We start from the raw sequence: 26,717 nt of genomic DNA, 5'->3' as shown, positions 1-26,717 counted from the left end.
ATTTGCATATATTTGCAAACATATTAATTACTTTTGTACACTTGGATCCTTTTTCTCTCTCCTTGAATAACCTGGAATATGTAGTTAGTACTTTTATCACTGCATCAAAGGTACAGTTTAGTGATCTGGGGTGGGGTGGGGTGGGAGTGGGGGTGTTCCAGTTCCAAATGGCTGGGGGTTCAGGTTCAGAATTGTTGAACTGATTTACAACTCCAATAATATACTGTTTGTTCTTCCACAATTCCTCCAACAATTAACATGTTACTTTTTTGTAATTTTATCAATTAGATGGTAAGAGATGAAACATTAATTTATTCTTCTACATTTCAAATTTATTTCAAATTCACTAGTAATTTGAACCATTTTTTCATATTGTTGATAGCTTAATTTCCCTGAGAACTTCCCATTTCTATCTTTGATAATTCATATATTAGGTAATAGTTCTTGTTCTTATATTTTTTTGTCAATTTCCTACATATCTTGAGTATCAGATCTTCTGGGGGAAAAAATTAGTCAAGATTTTTCCAGTTAACTATTTTCCTTTTAATTACCATAAATTATTTTTGTTTGCACAGAAATTACTCAACCTTATGCTACCTTATATCTGTTTTATATACTGTAACCATCTTTTCCCCTTATTTGGTCAAAAAAAAATTTCCCATTCACAGCTATGAAAGGTATCACTTTTCCTGTTTTATTTATTTATGATATGGCTTTGTATTAAGATATGCGTCCATTATATATAGCCTGTGTATACAGTATGAAATGAGTCACTCTAAACTAAGTTCCTTCTGCATCACTTAGTTTTTGTCTAATAGTGAGTCCTTACTCTAATACAGTTATTAGAATGTAATTTTTTGAAAGGACTTAAATATACCTTATCTTATTCTACTCAGGTACCAGGTACAATGCTTAGTGTTAAAAGACTGTCCTTTCCCTTAAGATTGACTGATCTTTGAATAACTCGGCGCCATTATCACTTAAGTCAGGAAGTTATCTTCACTCTGAGGGCCTTTTCCCTTTCACATCGAGTCTCTAAGTCCTTTAGTTAGGCAACCAAGTCTCTAAGCATATGTAGACTAGAAGAAAATAAGGGATCTTAATAGCTCAAGGGAAAAAAACCAGGAGAATGGTCCACTCAATAAAGAGTATATATCTCATCTTTTTCATCCATTGTTGTATCTCCCTACAGCATCATTTTTAGAGCATACTTGTTTTCAACTTGAATTGATTTTTTACATTACTCATATTTCTCAAAATTTCAATTATTAAAGCTATTTTTTTCTCCCTCATTTTCCTACACATCATTTTTTAAAAAGAAAGAAAGAAAAACAAATCCTTATAACAATTAAACTGTCAATTAAAGCAAATTCCCGTAATAGTCACTGAGGAAAAGAGAACACCAGAATATAAAATCTAACAATGCAGAGCTTTTTAGGCCTAAAATGCTAAATTATGTTAATAATTTCTCTTATTTCATCATATTTAGTCTTTGTATTTGTATCTCTAGCACAGTGCCTAAATACATGGCAGACATTTAATAAACACTTATTTATATATGTGATTATGCTTTTTTAAAAGTCATACATCTCTTGTTTCTTTTAAAGCACCTTTCTTCTTTGACTCCAACAAGAATGATCCAGTTTATTTTAATTTCGATTTATACTGTTTCTGTCTATTCCATACTATACATTTTTAAAAGTCACACACATTCAGGCAAACAGTTCAAAGACTGCAATCACCCTCATTTGACAACATAACCATTGCAGAAATAATTCTATCTCACTGGAGAGCCGTGGGAACCAAAAAAAAAAAAAAAAAAAAAAACCTAAAATGTTAGGCAACTTTTCAAATGCCTTCAGAGAATAAATTACCTCCTAACAGAAACTAGCTCATTTCTGACAGCAATGAAACCCTAGCTATTTAAAAAGGAAATGACAAAAACATTCAAAGAGAAAAGGACATCCAACTTTTTTAAAAAGGATTTAAATATACTTTATTTAAATATGCCCTATCCCAAACATTTATAAACTACTGTATTTAAATGTCTACTCCATGAGGGTATGTATCATTCCTTTTATTTATGGCCTGTTTTATGTTTTTTGGCATAGTGCCCTACATACATATTTTTTTTCCCCCAACACTTCAAGGATTCATGGTTTTTATTGGTATGGGTACTCCCTCTCCACTTCAGTAAAGATCTTTCTTGACTTGATAAGAGTGAAAAAAGTTATCCCCTAATGGGCAGATGTCTGATGATGAGTCTCACCAAACACAGCCAGGCTGGTCCTATATATAATATAATATAATAATTATAAATTTTTTTTTACATTTTTATTTAAAGTTTTGAATTCCATATTCCACTGTGTCTCCCTGTCTCCCCGTCCTGAGACAGTAAGCAATCAGATATAAGTTATACGTGAATGATTATATAAAACATTTACATATTAGTCATTTTTACATGAAGATTTACATTTTTTTTTAAATCAAAGAAAGTGAAAAACAGTATGCTTCATTTTGTATTCAAACAATATCAGCTCTTTCTCTGGAGGCAGATAATATGCTTCATCATTAGTCTTTGGGATTGTCTTGGAATAGTGTATTTTTTCCTTTTTTTAAAAAATTTTAATACTATTTTATTTTTCCAAATACACGCAAAGATAGTTTTTAACATTCACCTTTGCCAAACCTTGTGCTCCAAATTTTTCTCCTTTTCCTTCTCCCACCTTGTTCCCCAAGACAGTGCAAAAGAAGAAAAAAATCAAATCAAAAGGGGGAAAAAACAATAGAAAGGAAAAAAAAAACCCTAACAAACAACAACAACAAAAAGTGAGAATGCTATGCTTTGATGCACATTCAGTCTCCATAGGTCTATCTCTGGATATGGAAGGCATTTTATATCAAGCCAATTAGACTTGTCTTAAATCACCACATTGTTGAGAAGATTCAAATCCATCACAGTTGATCATCACATAATCTTATTTTTACTGGGTACAATGATCTTGGTTCTGCTTACATCACTAAGCATCAATTCATATAAGTCTCTCCAGAGTTTTCTGAAATCAGCCTGCTCATCATTTGTTATAAAACACTATTCCATAACATTCGTATACCATAACTTCTTTCTCCAATTGATGGGGCATCCACTCAGTTTCCATTTTCTTGCCACTACAAAGAAGGCTGCCAGAAACATTTTTGCACATTTGGGTCCCTTTCCCTCCTTTATGATCTCTTTGGGATATAGACCTAGTAGAGACACTGTTGAATCACAGTTTGGTAGCTCTTTGAGCATAAATGGAACATTGTATTGCTGAGACTAAGTCATTCATGGTTCTTAGTAGTACAATATTCCTGTTACTGTTACATCTCCTAGTTCTATTCAATTCACCATGCATCAGTTCATACACATCTTTCCAGGTTTTACAGAAATCATACTGTTTTTCGTTTCTTATAGCACAATAATATTGAATTATAATTATATACCACAGTTTATTTAGCTATTCCCTAGTTAATGGACATCCCTTTGATTCCCAGTTCTTTGCCACCACAAAAAAAAAGCTGCTATAAATATTTTTGTATACATACATTCTTTTCTATACATCTTTTCGTTTTTGTTTCTGAGAAGCAATTGGGGTTAAGAGACTTGTCCAGGGTCACACAACTAAGTGTTAAGTGTCTGAGGAACTCCTCACTCCAGGGCCAGGGCTCTATCCATTGTGCCACGTAGCTGCCTGAATACTAGTACATCTTGATCCCAGTCCAGTGCTTGAAAAAGAGCCTGGCAAAGCTTGGTTTACTTGGGGCAACCAAAGAGTATTCAGGTTTTACCTTTATACCAGGAAGGAAAAGAACACTCATGACGTTATATATAAAGAAGCTTAATAAAGGTGTGTTTAGGTGAATTGCTGAGCTCTAGCCTAGTGTTATATTTAATCTATTACAGGTCAGTTACTTAAAAACTAATTTTCCCTCTCCCACCCCAAACACAAACAAAATTGCAAATGTCTCATTCAAAGATGATAAGATCTATTTGGAAGAACTTAAGGGGAAGAATGTGACTTTTTTTCAGAATTTATTCAAATAAAATTGGGCTTCCTACATAGTCCCAAAGAGTTGGAAAGTTCAAAGTTTCTTCCCAAATGAATCATAGTGATAAAAGGCAGGGAAATGAGATCTTCCTGTTAACTCCCCGGCCATCTTCTCATTGTTTCAACAGCCTTGTTGCCAGGCTAGAGACCATGCCTGGATGTTTTTTGTTTTTGTTTTTTCTTGAGGCAATGGGGTTAAGCGACTTGCCCAGGGTCACAGAGCTAGGAATTATTAAGTGTCTTAAACCATATTTGAACTCAGTCCTTCTGACTTCAGGGCTGGCACTCTATCTACTGCACCACCTAGCTGCATACCTGGATGTTTTAATCATTTTACCTCTTGAACTTGGGCTCTAGACACCACCACTACTACTACTACCACTATCTTCTCATTAGTTCCTGCCTCTCCTTGCTCACTGTTTCTGGAAAATCCTAGATATACTTTATTTCACTTACTTCCAAGCTATTTTCTGCCCCAATTCCCCTCTCTCCTGTTCTGGAGATTAAATAAGGTCAACCAGTGTTGCCAGAAGAGATACAACTATCTATGCCCTGGGACCCAAATGACCATCTCCTTAATTTTACTGATGAAATGGAAACATATTTGGGTATTTGCTACTAAACAGTGGGATAGGGCAGGAAGGGATTGCTATTTTCAGATATGGAAATATTTTTAATTTTTCTGAAATATTATACTATGATGATGATGGTCTCCCTACCTCACCCAGGTTCAAGTATAGGATACTCCCAAGTACATCCCATTTTGATCAACAGGAATGCTCCCTTTCCAAATCGGGTCTCATTCATCTCTTCTTAGGCTACCTGGTTCAGGAAGTGTACAAAGTGTGACAAGAGCTGAGGAAAATCCAAAGGGTCTAGACTAATACTTTTAGTATTAATATAGTATTCATCCAGTTGGATGAATGAAACATAAAAGTCTCCTGAAAGAAGTCTCCAATTCTCCCTTATATCAAAAACACTTATTAGGTACCAACCATATAAAAAGTACCAGTTACTGAAGAGGCAAAGATTTTAAAAGATAGAGAGTAATTCTAAAAAGACTCTTATTTAAAACAATATACAAATGTGCAAATTTAATATGAACTTCAAATGATCATTCTAAGGTTTTTGTCCTTTGTAATTTAACATTCAAAAAGGCTGTGAGGCCTCAGACAAACAAGAAGGAAGTTAGTCAGCGAAAGATAGTAAAGGTTTAATAGGTCCCCCTTGACTAAAGCATGTAGGATAGTATCAAGTTAACTGTCAGTGGTACAGATTTAAAATGACAAGAGTAATCAATTTCAGGCCAAGGTTCAAAAATCCCAATGATATTGAGAGATATCTAGCTTTTAAAAGTTTTCTATTCCAACAAATCATTACTGCATTATAATTCTGTCCCATTTAGGAAGTCACCAGGGCATTGCTGACATTTATATGATCTTACAAGTTTAAATTACATAAGGCAGCATGATACAAAGAGAGTCTTAGTACAGGAGTCAGAAGACCTGCTTTTAATGCTTTCTACCTGCATAACCCTGAAAGGCATAATCTCTGGACCTCAATGTCCTCATCTATAAAACTGGGGGAAAAGGGATTGTGAGCAGAGATTCTTAACCAGGGGTTGGTGAACTTGGTGGATTTTTAAAAATATTCTGATAATTATTCATTATAATGGGTTTACTCTGTAATCTTATATACTTTATTTTATGCATTTAAAAAGCTTATTTTAAGAAGAAAATCATATATTTTACCAGATTGCCACCACCCAAAAGGATAAAAAAATCCTGTAATAAAGCAATTCTGAAATCCCTTTCAGTTATAGATTGATTCATTTTTGAAGAAGATGATTCCAATAAACCTAACCCCATTCAGAAACAAAAACAGAGAAGTTAAGTGACTCACTCCCCAGTTACACAGCTCTTAAATATCCTAACATTGAGTCCTACCCAGACTTCCTTTCTCTGTAAATCCAAGTTCTTTCATCATCACAGCACTAACATGAATACTTTATTAAAAACAACTACAATGCATGTTTCCTACTAAAAACTATCAAAGGTGGTAAGCCCTCTTTAGGACCTAAAACAAAACAAAAACCACTGGATAGCATATTTAGATAATTCTAAATTGCTCTTGTAAAAAAAAAAAAAAGTTAATGTGCCATTGTAACCTGCATGTTTTAATATCCTTTTATAATGACTAAAAAGAAAAACACAATGTTTCAAAAAGGAAATTTAAATATTTTTTCTTCTAAAAGTCTTAGACAAGACTTGCTTACAGAAAAACTACCACCAGGAGAATTTCAGGAAATAATTAGGAACAAAGTTCACCAAGAATTATGAACATAAAGAAAACATATTTGGACTGCCAGAAAAAATAAGACAAACTTTTCAATCTATTGCACTGATCTCAATACTCCTTTTTAATGCCCATATTGTATTTTAAAAGGGGAAATAAAGCAGAACTAAATAATAAAAGTGAAAAGAATACCAGTTCAATTCAACAAATATCTATTAGGGTTTTAAAAGAAACAAAAACAAAAGAATAATTCCTGCCCCAGAAGTGTTTATGTTCTATTGAGATAAAACAACATATAGAAAAGTAAATAAATAAGAAATCATTTTAAGAGGTAGAAAGGTAAACTGAGAACTGGGGGTTGGTGTGGGGGGATCAGGAGAGACTTTATATAGGAAATAAATGATTCTTGAAGTGTTTCAATGTTCCATGAAGCACAGTTTGAAAAACACCAAGATAATACAACCTTCTCCTTTTACAGATGAGGTATAAAAGAAGAAAATCATTTGTCCAAGGTCAAAAGTCAAAAGAGTGAGTCAGAACTTCAATCTGAGGTTTTTGGAGACCCCATGCATCTAACATGATCAATTAACTTAATTGCTTTCTTTGTTCTGCTAGTCCTCCAGATGAAAGTAAAACTCTGTTTGACCTGAGACAGCCCTGTAAAGTTATGTAAAATCATCAATAAAATGTATATACAAACCCAAATGGTCTTGCATCCTCTGGAGACAAGATTCTCTTAGACTCATGCATAAAATGGATCTTCAGAAAATGTCTCTTTGCAGATCACTTCTTTCTTGAGAATGATACTGTCTGCCAAGGAAGTGCCTCTTGGTGTTCTCTTTAACAATAAAAGCTTCTTGCCATAGCCTTTGAGTTTGGCAAATTCCTTTACTACGAATTCGAACTCGAAACTTGGAGAACAAGGAAACCTCAACCATGCCTGCCTAACCTTTTCTTCAGTATCCTTGCCCTCACCACTCCTACAAAATAGATTACTTAATTTATATATAAAATCTCTCCCTCAAAGATGAATTAAGTCCTACTCCAATATTACATCTGACTTGGAGGATTCATGAGGATTATATCAAGAGAAATAGAATCTCTGATAGGCCCTACCAAAGAGAAAAGACTTCCTCTAAGACAATTCCAAAGGACTCAGGATAGAAAATGCTATCCACCTTTAGAGAAAGAACTGATGGAGTCTGCATACAGATCGAAGCATACAATTTTCACTTTCTTTTATTTTTTTTCCATTTTTTTCCCTTTTGTTCTATTTCTCCTTTCACAATACCAATATGGAAATTTTTTTACATGATTGCACACATATCATATCTATATCAAATTGCTTATCTTTTTAGGGAAGGGAATTAAGGAGGAAGGAGATAGAAAAGTAGGGACTCAAAATTTTCTATATAAAAAAATATTAAAAATAGTCTTATAATTGGGGAAAAATAGCATTAAAAAAGAAAGGAAAAAGGTGTAGGCAGATTAGAAGACTGTCAACTAAATTACTGAGAGGTTTGAAGTCTATGAAAGAAGTAGGGACTCCAAGGAAACTCAACAGTGGGATTGACTCGGATTTGGAATAAGCAAGACATGAAATTCAAATCCTACCTCAAACACTTGCTAATTTAGCAACCAGAATTAGCTGAACTAATTATTTAAACTTTCCCTCAGTTTCCTCAACTATAAAATGGGAATACAATAACACTTACAGCACCAAGTATCTATGAGGATCAAGTGAGTTGATGCATGTGAAGTGCTTTTCAAACATTATGGCACTATAAAAATATTGACTATTCACATCAGATCTGTCGCAAAAGTGAAATTACAACAGGAAAAAAAATTTTTATTGCCGTTTCCAGTATTAGAGAGATGGTATGATATTACTGGAGTCTTAGAAACATTAAGACTGGTTCAAATTCTGCCTGAGACATTTAACCAGGCACAAATCAATTCAATTCAACATGGATTTATAAAACTTTTATGTTCCAGAAAGTCTGCTGGGTACCAGGAACACAAAGACAAAAAGTTCTGTGTTCTGAGAGCTTACATTCTACTTAACCTCTCAAGCCTGTTTCCATCTGTAAAATAGGGATAATGCACCTGTATCTCACAAAATTTGCCTTAAAGATAACAATATAATATTATCATTAGTCAAAAGACTCTCCATACATAACATCGACATAAATTTATCCAATAACATGAGAATGAAGGTTCCAACAAGTTGTCATGCATATTTTTTAAATAAAAAAGAAGAGTTATATTATGGCAATTCAGGATTTGGTAAGTAACAGACATTATAACCAGGTTAATCTTTTGTGTTCTTTGTTTCTTTAAGTTTTCAACATTTAATTTTATAAGATTTTGATTTCTAATTTTTTCCTCCTTCCTTCCCAATCTTTCCCCTCCCCGTGACGTCAAGCAACATAATATGTTATACACGTACAATTATATTAAACATTTCCACATTACAGACAGGTTAATCTTAATGAGTTCAGATTTACTGATCAGTGCACATTGTGCAAACTGGCAAAAAGGGTAACACAATACTGCAGGCTGCAAAAATTTAGTACTTTACGAAATATCTCCACAGCGTTACCCCGGAAGTATCCAAGAAGATAAAGATATCCCAACAATCCCTTCCTTGACTCTACACAGATTATGGGGCTGCCAGGGCTTAGCTCTAACAAGGTAACCCCTACTCTTAGGGATTCTAAGAAGAAAAGATAGAGAACATCTAGGTGGAAAAAAAGAAGCAACTTAGGGGAAAGGGGAGCCACAATCCAAGTGATATAACTGAAATAGGTAGGAATAAATACGTCACCCTCCAGACTATAGTCACTGCTTTTCCCCTCCTCCCTAATATTATTCAGCAAAATGCAAGTCTTCAAAAGTTCATTTAAACATTTACTTTATCCTTTAAATCTGCAATTTTGACAAATGCTGTACATTCACAGTTATTCCTTCTACTAAAGGGGAGAGTTAGGGGCCTAATGCCCCTGCAATCTGGAAAATCCCAGTAAAAAATTTTTACCCCTTCCTTCATACCAGAGAAGGAATTGTGTATATTTATGATATTAAAATATGAAATGTGTTGAAATTTCACAATACTAGCCATATATTTTATGCATTTCTCAGTTTCTAAAGTCTTTAAAGTCAGATTTGAATTTATGGAGATGATTCTTTCTTTCTCCAGGCCCAGTGCTCTAACTACTATGACACCCCATATTACAAACCTTAAAAATAATCTTGAATATTGCACATATTTAATTTATCAGATTGCTTGCTGTCTTGGGGAGGGGGAAAGACAGGGAAGAAGAAAGAAAAATACTTAATACAAAGTCTTACAAAAATGAATGTTGAAAAGTATTTTTAGATGTATTTGGGGGAAAAAAAAATTTTTAGGAAAAAAAATTAACCTTGGAAATTCAACAATTAACCTGCATTGAAACCAACCCCCTGTTACAAACAATTACAAAGTGTTTTCCACAATCAACTGGACATAATACTGAATTATAAGCATTTATGAATATTAATAGAGAATTAATAATTAATAAACAATAATCACAATCTCCTCTTCAAACTATGTGAAACAAAAACTTTCCAAAATATATACATTTAAGCAAAAGAAATCAAAATCCCATAAAAAAAGTATCTATTTTTGTCACATTGTCTTTTCCTGTATTTGTCCCAAAGATGTTTTCAGGGAGCCTTCAAAACTTCCATTCAATTATAAAAAGTCATTATTTTATCCATCTGTGCAATAGTCTGCCAGACCATTAACTACAAAGGAATAATGGCAGGATAGCAACCTGTCCCAGAACCATTTTTATCTGAACTCTGTCAAAGAATGAGATGAATAAAAATAACATAGCTCACACTCCTTTATTAACCAACTAATGAAAAACTTCATGCTGCAAAGACAAATCTCAAAAGATCCTTGCAAACCAGAATGTCAATATAAAAATAGCATGTCCACAATCAATCTGGCATAAAAATGACCCATAAAAAAATCTAAAGACATTTTAATAGATATTTAATATACTGAATATTCATAACTTCCAGAATGAAAAACTAATCATGAAGCATTCTTAGACATTGTCTGACTGAAAGATAGATGCAAGATGCAGAGACATACACTTTCAGACAAGCCCAATGCAGAGCTTCTTTTTGTTTACTAGTTATATTTTTTTAATAAGGGCTTTTTTTTTCCTTTTTCTTTTCTAAAGAGAGGGAGGGTAGTGAAGAAGAGAAGGTAAAGGGGAGAAATCAAGGAAGGGAAAGAAGTTGAAGTATCTACTTTTAAATACACAGAATAGACCAGGAAAAATCAGACATACAGATTAGCTTTGAAAGCCATATTGAGCTTATTGTGTATCTGAAGAAAATAAAGTTGTCCATTTCAACAACACAGTGATTCAAGATACTCCTACAGACTAGAGATGGAAAATGCAATCCACATTCGGAGAGAAAACTATGGAGACAGAATGTGAATCCAATCATAGTATTTTCATCTTTGTTGTTGTTGTTGTTATTGTTGTTGGGTTTTTTTTTTCCTTTCTCATGTTTTTTCCCCCTTTTGATCTGATTTTTTTTGTACAACATGAGAAATATGGAAATGTTTAAAAGAATTATACATATTTAATCTTTATCAGATTGTTTGCTGTCTCAGGGAGAAGGAAAGTGAGGAAGAGAGGGAGAAAAATTTGGAGCACAAAGTTTTACAAAAATCAATGTTGAAAATTCTTTACATGAATTTGGAAAAATAAAATATTAGTAAAAAAAAATTTTTTTAAAAAGTTGTTCATCAGGGAGATAGTTTCATGTATAGATATCCCTTTTCTTCTGTATACTAAGTATATGGAAATATACTTTGTATCTAGAAATGCCTATTTAAATTGGTAATTTTTTAAATTATGTGGAATGAAAAGATCTCAAATTATAGAGGCTCAATGAGAAAAAAAATCAAAACAATATGTGCACAAGATGAAGAATGTTTCAACCCTATCATCCTGTCTTCTACTGGAGTTGCCCTAAAGATTCTTTCATTAAATCTACAAAGATGAATTTACATGGCAACAATTTTATTCAATTACTAGGATCCTCTCTCTCTGAATTCCTTTGCATGTGAGATTGAAATGAGAAAAATAACAAAAATTATACCACTTAACATTTATTTGATCTCCATTCTAAGCTCAAAGGGATATTAAGGAAACCAAGGAGGGGGAAAGCGAGAATGTAAATAAAGTACTTACTTTGTAAAATTTAAATCTCTATATCCTTTAAAATATTACTATAGTGACATCGCTCCTTATTACTCTTTTTTTGGAGAGCAGGGGGAAGGAGAGACCTCTATACTCACTCTTGTAAGTAACATTTAGTGAGCCTCATAAGGCTCTGATATTTTTGGCAGAAATTCAAAACTTTTAAAATTCCAGTTTCTACTTCTTATCCACGATACCCCGTATTCAATTTTTTCTCTTTAATAAATGAATAGTTATGATCTAGAAATAAACTATTCTCTCATGAGGAATTATTTTATAAAAGTCATAGAAAGACCAGGGAGAGGAGCACCAATGATGACTCCCTGAAGGAATTAAAAGGATAAGGAAGGGTATAACAATAGAGACAGTCTGGAAAAAACTTGCAAACATGTTGTTGCTATTCAGTCATGTCCAACTCTTCATGATCCCATTTAGGATTTTCTTGGCAAAGATACTGGACTGGTTTACTATTTCCTCCTCCAGCTCATTTTACTGATAAGGAAACTGAGGCAAGCAAGTTTAAGTGACTTGTCCAAGATCACCCAGCTAAAAAAGTACCTGAGGCCTGGATTTGAATTTAGGAAGGCCTCACCCTAGGCCCAGTACTCTGTACCATGAATGGCAAAAACCTAAATTAGTACCCACCTGACATCCTTAAACTAAGTGATAAAACTCCAAATAACAGTTGCTGAATAATTTCCTGATAAATGGATCTTTCAGGGATTTACCCACTCCACTTCCTCTTCAATTTTCCTTGTGTTTAACTTACAAGTTGGAAGACTTCCCTCATACACACACCAGAAGATTTTTCCAAGGGTAATGCTACAGAAAGTTTTTTACCCAAATTAGATAGGATATATTATGTCTTGTAAAAACGGGTTTTCAGTTTCCCAAAATCACAAAGCCAATTCCATCAATAATTTTAAAAAGGGCAATGAAAAGCAATGATCTTTTAAAACCTTGGTTCTTAACCACATGTTGGCTAGTAAATCAACCAAAGCACTGGTACATTAAGACATATTCCAGAAAAAAAATATATATAAAAGTGTTGTTAGAGGGAGGTTTCCACTTCCACAGCGCCAAAGTTTTGCTTCCCCCCAGCGCCAGTACACTACAGATAAGAGTAATCCATCCGGTTTCCTCCCTCGAGAAACACTCCCTGATTTAACGAAATTAGCTTAAGTGAGACCTTGGGTGCCGACCGGACACCGACGCAGACTAGTTGCCAGCAAGGTGCCTGCGGACCGCAGCAAGGCCAGGTTCATTTCCAGCGTCACCGACACCCCCTCCCCCAACGGCACCTGTCCCAAATCAGCCCCTTCTCCTGGATAACAGGAAAACAAAACAAGCTTAAGGGATACAGGAAGAGGTGAATAACTCATTCTTCTATATCAGACGAGCAAACATACGTACATAATTAGAGCAGGAACAATTTCGTTTTCCGAATGGGGATGTGTTTATTTTTTGACATTAACATTCATGACAGAACCCAAGAACAAAAAAGAATCTGTAAACCGCAAGAATGCTAATGATGAACAAGGGAGGGGGAGAGGGGGAGGAACCACCTCCATTGGAGCGAAGAATCTTTGTAAAGAATGCCAGACTCCTCCTGGGGGGAAGAATGGAAACTGGCAGGGGAGGGGGCACTAGGGCAGCGAGCAACCTTCTCTCCAGCGATATGAAATTGATGCTTTTTCTAACGTAAAAGTGAAGGCGATTCTCCCCCCAGGAAAAAAAAAAAAAAAAAGAACAAAACAAAACCCATGAACGAATCCGGTAACTCAACCGAAAATAAGACAAAACGCTTGTAAAAAACAGAAATACGTGAGGAGGGGTGTAAAGAAGGGGAGGTCTCCAAAGGAAAGCAATGTGGACCTCTCTAAGGTCTAAGTTACTCCAGCAGAAGAACGAGAAAGGAAGAGAAGGATGGGGTAGGGAATGGGGAGGGAGGGGGGAGGGGGAGATGAGCAAAAGAAAGGAGGAACGGACAGAGGGCGCCCGGGAAACCCACTGGTTCAACTCCTCACTCACCTTCTAGCCTCCGGGATCGGGCGGCTCGTGGCTCCCCGGGCCCTCTCCCTCCGAATCTAGAGCTCTGCGGGCCTCAGTACTTGGACCTTCCTCGCCCCCAGCTCCGCGACCGCTCCGTCTCCTACCAGCCTTCCTCCTCCTTCCCCTCCTTCTCCTCCTTCGCCCTCGCTTAGTCCCTAGAGCACAGCTATCACCTCCTCCTCCATCCGTCCACGCAGGAGAGAGCCTGCGCCCTTTGACTCCAACCTCAGCCTAGTGGCTGCCGCCTGAAGCAAAATCCCCGCCCTCAGGGGCTGAGCCGCGCTGCTGGCGGGACGCGTCCGCAGCCGGGAAAGGGAAAGGTGGAGCGTGGAGAAAGGGGCTGCTAAGCTTTGCGCCCAAGCTGTAACCACTAGCCGGGCTGTGCTGGCTGGGCTGGGCTATGCGGAGGGGGAGAGGGCGGGAAATGGGGAGTAGGGAGAAACTGTCACTGTGGGGGCCTGGAGGTGGAGGGAGGAGGGCGGCAAGAACGGGACACGCAGCAGCGCAGCTGGGGGCGGCAGCCAGGAACCGGCGCGTGCCCCGCGGCTGGTCTGGCTCCCTTAATTTCTCGTGTTAGGTCGGTCGCCCCTCTGCTGCCCAGCAAGACCGCTGCCCCCCTTCCGGAAAAACAAGTTTCTCATCCACCCATCCTGAACCAAGCTGAGCCCCTCCCTTCCTCTCCCCCCAAACCGCCCCACCTCCACCTCCTGCTCCCATGGAATCAGATTGCACCTAGTCCTTAGGAATTTGATTGCATCACCGCTAGGGCAGCAAATTTGGGGTTAAAAAAAGGAATAAAAGAGGCGGGGGAGTGTAGAGCTATGTGGGCAGAGTGACCTTGACCTGCACAAGGGGGCCCTATATTATACACTAGCCGCAAACCTTCGCTTTTATTGCATTTTCTCCTAGGCTGCTTTATTCTCCCTTCCAGTCAATTTAGGAAGAGGAAAAAAGTCCTGAAAGGGAGGAGGGTCAGAGACAGTGGTGGGGGGGATGGGAGGAGAGGTTGTTAAAGCATTCTTACACTTAGCAAGATTTTTCCCCCAAGGCATTTTCAGTTGGTATTAATTTTGCACTGTTGTTTTTTTCTCAAGCTGTTGGCTAAACTGTATTTTCTGGAAATGGCATACTGCCATTCAAACAGCCTTTCAAATTAAAGAGGTGCCCATAATCTCCATAAGCTTGACCTGGACTTTTAAGACCTTGTTGATCTTAACAACATGTTGGGAGAAATAAAAATGTCCCCCTCCCCTCTTGTTTCCTTAAGGCTAACATTCTTTTAACTCAGGACAAAATCTTTTTTTTTTTTTTTCCTCCAAAATTAGAGATAAGGCTTAACATAGAGATGTCCCTGAGAGAAGTAACTCAAAGTGATTCAGGCTAAATAAAATGCCTGATCGTCAGATCTGTCCCAGAGTACAGGTTTTGATGGGAGGATGCCTCAAGTAGAAACAAAAGGGAAAAGAAGAACTTTTGATTATTCACAAATTTGCCTGAGACTTGTGCCGTGATGTCTTCCTATGTAGTCTATCAGTTTTTGATTTAAAACAATTATTTAAAACATAAAAATCCTGAATGGTACCATTTGGTTTAAGTCTATTCTTTTAAAAATATTTAAATCCTAGAACAATAGAATTTCAGAGTTGGAATAGATTATAAAAGTCATATAGTCTATCCTGAATCATGAATCACCACCCATTTACCACCCACAGCCGTTTCTGGCTAAAGGATTCAATTCGACAAAACTGGGAAAATCTCAGTTCACCTTTGAATTTGTTCCTATGATGGTGGGTTTATCTGTATGAGGCATGGTCAATCTTCTGCTTGACCAGTTTTTTAAAAGAGATTTAGAGAATCAAACAAGGAAATTTGCATAATCCAGCCCAGTCGAAGTAACTAAAGAAGGGAGATAGAAAGGAACAAAGAAAGCAGGCTTGTCTCTTTAACCCCCAAGATTCAATGGGAAGAGCTGAGGCTGCTGCTGCAGCTCTCTAGGAGATGGTAGTCGACAGGCAAGGAAGTATTCACTCAATGGGCTCAGAGAGGAGTCCTTTCTCTGTATTTTCTTATGTAATAAAGCCATTGCATACAATTCTACCCTATTGATAGCTTCCTTGGGGTATGAGCCCATAATGGAGTCTCTGGTTGAAAAGGTATAGACTTTTTACTCACTGTATTTGCATAATTCCAATTTGCTTTCCAAAATGTTGTACTGTTTCATAGCTCTACCTACAATGTATTATTAGTGTGCCCAACTTTCTACAATCTCTCCCAACATTGACTATTGCTATTTTTGTCAGTTTTGTCAATTTGCTACGTGTGAAGTGAATGAAACCTTGAAATTGATTTGATTTACATTACACTTTTTATTAGTGATTTGTGATGAGGGCAGGGTACCAAAAAAGAGATGTGGCAGGAATGGGTGAGGGTTTCCTTGTTCTCCAAGGCGAAACTCAAAGGCTGTGATAAAATGCTTTTATTGTTAAAGAGACACCAAGAGAAAGACTGCCAAGAGATATTGACCGGGTAATATCATTCTCAAGAGAGAAGTGATCTGCAAAGAGACATTTTCTGAAGATCCATTTTATATATGATTCTAAGAATTGGCATTCTATGCAAGACCATTTGAGTCTGTATATGAAAAGAGACATTTTCTGAAGACTCATCTTCTTGTCTCCAGAGGATATAAGACCATTTGAGTTTGCATAACTTTTTGTTGGTGATTTTACACAACTTTATAGGGCTGTCTCAGGTCAAACAGAGTTTTACTCTCATCAATTTGGAGCATTTTTGCATGTGATTGTGAATACTTTTCATTTGAGCACAGTTTGTTCATATCTTTTGACCATTTACCTATTATTAGAACTATTAGTTGCACACACACAAGAGAAAGGGCAATTCCTAACCCTTAAGGTGTCAGTTAAAGGAGTGTAAAGCACAACTGCAAAACACAATATAAAACAGAACAGAAACCTCCCCCCATTTGATCTTTTCTCCCATTGTTTGGGGGAGTCCAGGCTTATACTCTAAACCGAAATCTATCCCAGAAACAAAGGAATAAATTGCCTTTAAAAGTATTTAAATGCTAAGAAGTGGTAGGAAACTGGAGGGGAATATTCATTCAAGACAATTCATCACCTGCAGCTTTTTAGCTATACCTTAGCTATAGCTTAACTTGTTATTGCAAAGTCTCAAGCCATAATTCAAATGTAGCTCAAAGCCACATCCTTATGAGACAGTCTTCATTCAGTTTATGCCATACACATACATGCATACACATATACATTGTGATACCAAATTCTAATCAGAGAAATTTAATACAAAGATTTTTTCCCTCATTTTACCACTTCCTTTCTCATTCTAGATAACATTAATATTGTTTGTGCTGAAGATTTTCAATTTCAAGTTCCCTCTTCTGCTATAAACACAGGATTAAATATTTTTATCACTTCCCAACTTTTTTTTTGAAGTAGTCCAGTTCTAATTGGCTATCTTCCCTGAGCCGCTCTTCTAGATTAATACTGTCTTTTATTTTTTAGGGTTTTATTAGCTTTTTTCCCTCCTGCCTTTTTTCTGGTTATATTTCTTCTTATTTTTTCCTCTCAATTAATCAAGCAGTTCACTCTTCCTTTTCTCCCCTTCATTTAGTCCTGTTCCTTAGTTGTGAAATTTTAGGGTTTTTGCATCCTCTCTATATTTCTATATTCTATATTCCTGTTGTCCATTCTCCCCTACTCCTCCAAGTTCGAGCTGCCCCCATAGATTCCAACTCAGCCTCTCCCAAAAACAAGGTGACTTTTCAAGTACCAAAGTTCCTAGGCCTAATTCAGTGTAAAGTAATCATCTCCCTTCACCAACCGTCTCTTCATTCTTTAGAGCATTAACACTCTCCCACTTCCAAAGTATAGCCTCCTTCCTTTCCTTTTCCTTTTTGATCTTTCCCCCCTCTTCCTCATCCATTTCCCTTAAACCTCTTCTCTTTCTGCAATTACAGAAGTCATTTTCCCTTCATTGCTTGCTCTTGACCTGACCCCTGCCAACCATTTACTCCTCTCTATCCTTTTCCCTCTTCCTTTGCTTATAATATATCCCCTCATGTTGAATATATTCCCACAAAAAAGAGTCCATCTGTAGCAGGCTGTCTCCAAGTTTTTTCCCATAGTTATCCCTGTCTGTCTCTTCACTGTTAAGTCTCCCAGATTCTTTGCCCTCATCCCATCTCTTCACATATATTTAGAAAGAAATCTCTTACTGGTTTCTCTGCTGTCACTGTTGCTGTATTTGCTTGCTTCATTTATTCACTCTTTTTATATTTCTATTGTTTGGGATCTTTGAGAGGCAAATAATCTCTTCAATTCTGGTTTTCTTTCTAAAAATATTTCAAATTCTTCCTCATTAACATTCATCTTTTGTCCTGCTTTCTGGAATTTATTTAGCCCAGGGCCTCCATGATATAAGATAAGGGTCAAAGGTGCCACAGGCCCCTTGCAGCTAATCACATTCCCCATTTACAACAGAAGCATATTAAATGTAATTGGGAAATAGTTGCACAATAAGTAAAAATACAATGAATAATAAATAACAATTTAAAATTAAGTCAATATGCCACTGGAGTAGAGATCCTTACATACAGATCATGTTTCTATTTACTGATCTAAAGTAAAATGACTGCTCTTCTGAAACTAATATTACTATTCTACCTTCACAGGTCTCCTTATTTATAATGTTGATGTTATTATTGAAAAAGGACCGTGAATTCAGGAAGATAATGCAATAACAGGAAAATGAATTGTATTTAAGTGAGTGTAAATAGTGCAAAGTGACCAGCCTTACTTTATCCTCCAGAGACATTTGGTAAGACATAGGTCAGAATGACTGGAGATGGCCCTGAATGTCCAGGGAGACCTCCAGTTTGACTAATACAAAGCCCAATCAGTGCTTAAAACTGGTAAGAAATGAGGCAAAGAATGGCCTCATTTACCTAGTTTAAAAAAAAATTCTGTTGATAAGGGTTGTTTCCCATGTTGAGAATGAACCCCCTCTCCTCACTGCTAACTTGTAAGTTTACTGGAGAACTTAAGGTGTTTTTTTAGCTCTTAAAGACATCAATAGGGAGTTTTTGCTCATTGATTCATTCTCTTTTAGCTTGTGCCATGGAAAAAGACTATTAGATGTTCTGAGAAGTGAAAATTAGAAAGGTAAATCAACATCTTCCTTTGCAGTAATTGGGAATCAGAGAAAGTTTTCTAGGCCTTAGAAAGGCAAGATTCTAAGGGGTTTTGATGTCAAGCATCTGAAAACCAGTTATTGGAAGGAAAATTTGGTTACAGATTCAGAAAAATAGAGTGAGTTATGAAAGCAAAGTTTAATCAGTTTTATTTATGAGATTGTGTGGGACAGCTATGACCCCTCCCCTGATTAAAATCAGAAACTTCAAGGTAGAAAAGCAAAAACTGATTTATTTTGATCTCAGGAACACATAAGGAGTGCAAAGCACAAATGCAAAACACAATATTATATAGGCCCTAATGCAAAAGCCCCCCATCTCCCCTTCTGATCTTTTTTTTTTTTCCATTGACTAGGGGAGTTCAGGTTTACATGCTAATTTAAATATCTAGAAACAAAGAATACTAGTCAATAACACATTCTTTACTGTATTAGGTACTTAAATGCTAATGAAAAGGTAAAGGGGGAGGGGGAGACAACAGAAAGGGAATGTAAGTTTAAGATAATTGAACACCTACATCTCTTAGCTACAGCACAAGTAGATATTGCAGTCTCAGGTCACAATTAGGACACAGATCCGAGACCACATTCTTAAGAAAAGTATTCACTCAATTCATTCCATTCAAGATTAGGAATAAGGTAAGTGCTAGCTCTATGGCTCCAGGTCTGTTTGTTGCCTTCCTTTGTATCCTAATAGTACAGTATTTGGCATACAGTATACACTTAATAAATGCTTAATAACTGGCTGATTAGTTAAAAGATTATTAGAGAAGTACTAAATTGTTTCTAAGTATTTATTTCTTTATAAACTGTCCTTCCTTATTATTGTTAAGGTGCTTATTGTTGGACTATTTTAATAATTATTTTTAATCTTTTTTTTAGTGGATTGATTTAATTGATTCAAAGAACTGCTGGTGAGAAAACTCCCTGGTTTCCAATTTGCACCTATTGTACAACTGGTAGTCTTAGAAAATTTTCTTAAGGAAAAAAAAAAAATTGTCTTAAGGAATTACTTAAAAATGGAAATTACCTACTTAAAAATCTGTTAAAGGCAATTTGTAATGGCTGATGCAAAGATAGCTCCCCTTCCCCAATCTGAGTTTCCTGCAAAACATGTTTCAAGTTGTATGATCTAGACACTTACCAGTACTTTGATGGCAGTGTACCTTGATTATAAGAAAGGTATAGAATATTTAGAGTCACTAGGTAACACTATAGTGCATAGAGCACTGGGCTTGTAATCAGGAAGACTGATATTCTTGAGTTCAAAGCTAAGATACTTATTAGCTATGCGATCCTTACAGCTTGCCTCATCTGTAAAATGAGCTGGAGAAGGAAATGGCAAACCACTCCAGTCTCTGCCAAGAAAACCCAGAAGGGGTCACAAAGAGTTGGACACAACTGTGTAACAGCAAAAATAGAATATTTAATTTGAAAAAACCAGAAATTACAAACTGAAAGTTACTAAATTATAGCGTTTAATTTTTTTTCAAAATTTTTTAAAGTGATAGTTTCAATGCCTGATATTTAATGACAGAGTTGAAACAGAATTGGAAAATCCTGGCAGGAAGAACTCACCTCCATGGGAGGCTTCATGACTTCTGTTGTAGTATTCCTTAGCCCTAATATGATAGAATTCAGAAAATTTGAACATAACAGTAAACCTACTCTTCTAACAATTCCTCTTTCATGTCTTCTAGTTAAGTTTTGCATTTGGGGACTGATGGACCATAACATCTATCTAATTAGCCTCTAGGTACAACTGCACTAGTATCTCTCATTTATCAGCATCCAATTAGTTGGTAGCTAAGAGAGTAATTCTTAAGTACCACATATAAAAGGTTGGTGTGCCCAACTCCTAGAGAGGGGAAGTTGGTTAGCTGCTTCTTTCTTGATGAAAAACCTTTCCTATCTTGGTCAAGGTTTTGAGAAGTGATGTGACCCAATTTGGAACTTTTATGATTAGTTAATAGTTATTATCATTTTGGGTTTGCATAAATTTAGAATCTGGAGAGAATGTCACAAATTTAGAGAGCATTGTTTCATTTTTTTTAATAAACTAGAGACTTTGTATAATCTGGTAGCATACTTAATGAGGCAAGATACTGACCTACAAGTCAGGAGATCCAGATTCTAGTTCTGGAGTTGCCAAGTACTAACTGTATGACTTTGGGTATAAAACTTAATCTCTGAATCCTAGAGAGCCTTTTGGCTGCATTCTTGACTTCCAGATCTTTTCTGCTGTTATATTCTGGAACTTCCCTAAGTGCCCAGAGCCTACTCACCTCAGAACATCCAATTATTCTTGTAACCTTTTCAAAGAGTAATATCCTTCCACGTGGTCTATCTCCTCCCAATGGTACTTTCATCTCTGCATCTCATGTCATACCAGCCACTGCTATTAAAATATAAGGTCTTTGAGGAGAGGCATTATCTTTCTTTCCATTTTTCAAAATAGCTTTTTATTTTTCCAAATATATGCAAAGATAGCTTTCAGCATTCAAATTCTAAATTCCAACTTTCCAGATTTTTCTCCCTCCCTTCTCCTCACCTTTCCCATAGACACCAAGCAATCCAATATAAATTAAACATGTGCAATTCTTCTAAACATATTTTCATAATCTTGCTGCACAAGAAAAATCAGATTGAATGTACCAGGAAACTGAGGACTTCTCAGAATAATCACTTGATAATTCCAGACCCAAATTGCAAAGGTCTGTTAATCATTAAGGCTCTGGGAAGGAGAACAAAAGACTTGCTCTTCTAGTAGAAATATCTGAGGTGATTTCCTGGACCTTTACTTAACTGCTTAAAAAAGAATCTATCCAATAGCCTGGAGATATTCTGAGAGGTCTATAAACTGGCTAATCTTTATTTGTTGATTGAGGAAGCTTGAGATAAACTGAGTCTTCATTATCCTAGCTTAATGGCTTACCTCTGAACAAATCTCCTTATTGTGGGGGATTATATGGTTTCTTATAAAATTATTAACTAAAATAGATTGAACCTATAACTTGGATTCAGTTTATCTGAAGGGTTTGGGAAAATGAAATAGGATGTTCATACTGGCTCAAGTAAAGAGTTATAAATCTTGTGAAACTGGCCACCACTTATGGATATAAGTTTAGGAAAACACACCTGCAAACAGTAAAACTGATCATATAGGCCTGACTGGAATTTGGCAAATTTGTGCCATTAAGCAGGGAAGTGAGAACTGATCAATGAGGAAAAAGGGGGTGTCGTGGATTCTTGTGTTTGTGACTATATAATCCTCTTCAACCTCTGTGGAAATTGACCTCAGCTCTCTGTGATTACAGTTAGTGTATTGTCTACTTCTTATGAGATTCTAATAAACATTTTTATTCTTCACTTGAGATACTCTGAGTATTTTTAAATTGGATTTGCCACACCACACAAGATCAAAATATAAAAGGAAAAAAAAAAAAAGCAGAAGGAAAAAAAAACAAGCAAACAAACATCAATAACAAAAAAAAGTGAAAATACTATGGTTTGATCCACATTCAGTCTCCATAGCTCTGTCTCTGGATGAAGATGACTCTTTCCATCACAAGTCTATTGCAATTGTCTTGATTCACCTCATTGTGAAAAGAACAAGGGATTATCTTTCTTTTTTTTGTTATATTTGTATCCCCAATGCTTAAAATTCAATACCTGGTGAAGTGGAAATATGAAGTAAATTTGGGAGAGCATAATGGTTAATGACATGAAACAATCAAGTTAGACATTTATCATAAGATACAAAGATTTGCCATTTTATTATGAGAAATAGCTTGTGGATTTAAATATAATTTAGCAAGGTAGAGCAAGCAATATGCTTTTGGGGGGGAATGACTTTTAAAGTCTCAGGAGATATGGGGAATGGGACCAGAGATTATGGAGTAAGGGACAGAGTGTGGGAAGAGTTGGGGACAGTCCAGGAAGAGAACAAGGAGGAGCCCAGTGTGACTGACCAGACCCAAAACTCCTCTAAAGATGTTAATCAAGACAATCTCAAAGGGTGGAAACAGGATAGACGGATTAACAATGGAACTCAGATAAAATGATTTAAAATTCCTGCTTCACATCATTCTATGATAACAAGACAGTCTGGGAGAACTGACCTTATTATAACCAGATGGACTCATTTTTTTAGTAATTTGTGGTTTAGAGTTCCTATCACCTGGCACTTAATAACACTTAATAAGTCCTTCCTTTCTTCCTTTCTTCTTCAGGTTTCTCACTTATAAAATACCAATAAGTATATGAAATCTACCTACTTCATAAAGATTTCAAATGAGATAGTGGGCAACTAGGTGATATGATGGATATAGTGTTATGCCTGCAGTCAAGAATATTCATCTTTCTTTGTGGGTTCAAATCTGGCCTTAGACATTTACCAACTGTGGGATCTTGGGCAAATCACTTAACCCTGTTTTCTTTAGTTCTTCTGTAAAATGAGCTGGAGAAGAAAATGGCAACCCACTCCAGTATCTTTGCCAAGAAAACTCCTAATGGAATCATGAAGAGTCAGACATGATCAAACAATAACAAAATGGATGTGAAAATATTTTGAAAACTATGTATAAAAACTATAGAAGTTTTTTTCAAACTTTTTTTACTCTGCCATCAAAAAACTGGGGAAATTCAGTCTTTCTTAGTCTTCTGTTCATTCCCAAAAAACTAAAGAGGGAGAGATAGAAGAGATGAGAGAGATATTTCAGTACTTTCAGGATTTATGAATTTGTTGAGGTGATGGTTTCCTCCAACAATCCAGGTCACAATGACTTGATAAATGGTCTTTGAGAATTGTTCCAGAAGAAAAATTATTTATCCTGCACAAATTTGGAGTGTACCTCTCAGAAGTCAGCTAGGCAGCTTCTCAGTAACTACATGGTCCCTTGGGCTTGTGGTTGGAGCCATTCCAGACCAGTGGGGCCTGTCAGAGTTTGTTCTCCACTTGACTAATTTTTGAAAACTTAGGCATCCAAAAAAGAAATTAGGGAATAAAAATACATGAAATAGACCATTGCCTTCTTCAGGTTTACAGTTAGTCTCTGAACTGAGATCTCCTTTTTCCATGGGAATCATGCATAGTACAATGACCTCCCATGGTGTTTAAGGACTATTTCTGGACCTGATGGTCAAAGTGACTCAGAAAAAAACATTTTCAATAATGAAGATTAATCATGTTACCCAAGAGGCAAAGGACTTGGAAGACATAGCAGTAAATGTTGAGATTAACAACAGAAGTTTCATTTTTAATCTGGCCTTTCCAGGACTTACTTGTACATGATCAAATAATAACAGTAAAGTACTTAGCACAGAGTCTGGCTTATAGTAAACATTATATATGTTAGCTATTTTATATTGTTGCTCGTCTTATCTGAATTCCCACCATTAGGAATTTATGATTTTCAGTTCATTTTCCTTTACCTATGGGCCTTTCTTCCAAAATGTTCTCTAGATAACTGATTAATCCATTAGCACCTCTGTGGGAATTTGTTTTATCTTATTTCTTCCATTTCTATGGTTTGAGAGCAAGTGGAAGAGGGAACTCTGAAATGACTGCATAGGGTGGCTAGCACTGAAGATAAACATGCCTAGTTCACAGACTTACCCAGCACTGGCTTTGTGCTTTTCATTCAGTGCCATAACTAGCAATTCTGACTCTTGGAATCAATTGAATTGAGTTGGAAAGAATGAGGATAAGGAACAAACAGAAAAGGTAGATGATAGGATCATAAATTTAGAATTGTAAGGAATTGTTAGAGGCTAATTAGTTTAACCCTCTAATTTTACAAGTGAAGAACAGAGACCCAAAGATGTTATATGATGGGCCCAAAGTCACACAGGTGACAGTAGTAGATTTAGCTAAGTTTTGTGATTCCAGATTAGTGGTGATATGAAGTCTAAACTAACTTATTCTCAAGAATTGCTAAAAGCAAACAAACAAACAAAGCAAAAACAAAACAAAACAAAACAAAAAGATCTCATCTCCCTCCTTTGTCTCAAAGATGAGAGAACCTAAACTTTTAATCAGTTCATACATTCTAAGACTATCTTGATTAGTATATCTTTTAAAAATTCTGAGACCTGTCTCTCTCTGATCTCTCCCCAACTTTCCCCTGGTTTCTCCCTTTACTCCCTAGATCATATCTCTACTCTCCTCAGACTTTAAAAGGTGGTATCCCCAAAAGCAAATTGCTCATTCATTTATGACTGTGTTGTATTTGCTTGAGCCCATGAAGCTATTTCACATAATATCAAATCTCTGTTACCTGTGATGGATGTCTGACTTGCTTTCTTCAGATGATTAAACTGTAACTGAATCTCTATTATACACTATTTATATAGTATTCTTTTACTATTATGCTTTTCCATTCATTCATTTTACATATGGAAAAATGAAGGTTAGGAGAGTTTGGGTAATTAAGACCTAACTGTTAATGTGCTCTAAAAATGATTCTTTCCAGTATACCCAAATTCATACGATATGCTTTTGAATTGTTGGACATGTCATTAACCAATATTTGAAGTGACCTGTCTCTAGTCATTTACTTGTTACACATATCACTTACCAATCTAGAAAGCTATCAAGGATTATAGTAGTTATAATTCCTTATCTACTTTGTCATAATGAAGAGGGGACCCTGAAACTCTAAAAATCCTTAAAGGAGAAAATCTCCTTCAACTCTGCCTCAGTGAGGGACCCTGCCCTAAGGAACAAACAGTTTCATCCTTGTTATCTGGGTGGGGTCAGCTCAGTCCTGAAACTCATTGAATTCAATTCAAATTCCAGCTCAAGCTGAAACCCAGCAAGGAGCAGGAGCCCAACCCCCCTTTAGCTAGTAGCCAAAACCCCCTATTACTAAAAGAGCCAAACTAAAACCCTCTTTTTGCAGAGGTTCCAAGCATGCCAGCTCCATGTTTGACATCCCAAGGAGCCTCTGTCAACTGGAATACTCTTTCCAGTGCCATCCTCTCTTTACCTTCACCTATTTCCTAACCAGACTTTATGCCTCTCTGTCAGGATTTCTAACCTTACTTGCAATCCCCATAATAAACCTCTTTTATCAATCTAGGTTTTCAGTCTGTAAATTCCTTTATGGAGAACCTCTGCACCTCCAGAAGGGGGTCCCCAAAACTCCCTACCCTCACACCAAATCCCAAGGGGTTGCAGGGGAGCCAAACCTCTCCATTTGATTCCCTGAATCCCAAACCTGCCACTAGACCTTATTTAACTCGACCACTAGAAACCCTAATTTCAATTTCATTCATCTAAACCTATCAATTAACAACACTAACTTTTAGATTTGAGTGATGTTGTAGTCCAACTGTAGTAATGTTTTGAGATTTAATAACTAAATAAGTTTGACAACTAAATAATTGAATTCTAATAAGGATTAAAATCTTAGAACAGAGGAATAAAGCTCCGATTTATAATTTCAGTAATCTTAATAATGAGAGTAAAACTCTGTATGACCTGAGTGAGCCCTGTAAAATTATGTAAAATCACCAAAAAAATGTCTCCTTTGATCTACAAATCCAATGGTCTTGCATTCCTCTCAGAGCAAGATAAGCTTTCTTGAGGGGAGTCACAACTCCAGGCAAGATTTCATTCACCTGAGATTTCCTTTAGACTCATGCATAAAATAGGTCTTCAGAAAATGACTCTTTGCAGATCACTTCTTTCTTGAGAGTGATATGCCTGCCAAGTGAATCCCTCTTGGTGTTTCTTTAACAATAAAGCTTTTTACCATAGCCTTTGGGTTTAGTGAATTCCTTTGCT

The 26,717-nt window shown here is 36.2% G+C and overlaps 1 protein-coding gene across 1 annotated transcript in view; it reads right to left on the bottom strand.

Annotated features, from left to right (window-relative positions):
* Positions 1-13,939, bottom strand: part of GOLM1 (golgi membrane protein 1) — a 103,046-nt gene extending 89,107 nt beyond the window's left edge. Inside the window, exon 1 of the mRNA XM_051966047.1 lies at positions 13,682-13,939. The gene's annotated coding sequence lies outside the window, so the exon portion shown is untranslated. The remainder of the gene's footprint in view (positions 1-13,681) is intronic.
* Positions 13,940-26,717: the final 12,778 nt, after the last annotated feature.

This window comes from Antechinus flavipes, chromosome 1 (genome assembly GCF_016432865.1).
Source record: "Antechinus flavipes isolate AdamAnt ecotype Samford, QLD, Australia chromosome 1, AdamAnt_v2, whole genome shotgun sequence".
NCBI classification, from domain to species: Eukaryota; Metazoa; Chordata; class Mammalia; order Dasyuromorphia; family Dasyuridae; genus Antechinus; species Antechinus flavipes.
Note: the sequence above shows the minus strand (reverse complement) of the source record. Positions and strands in the feature narration are given on the sequence as shown.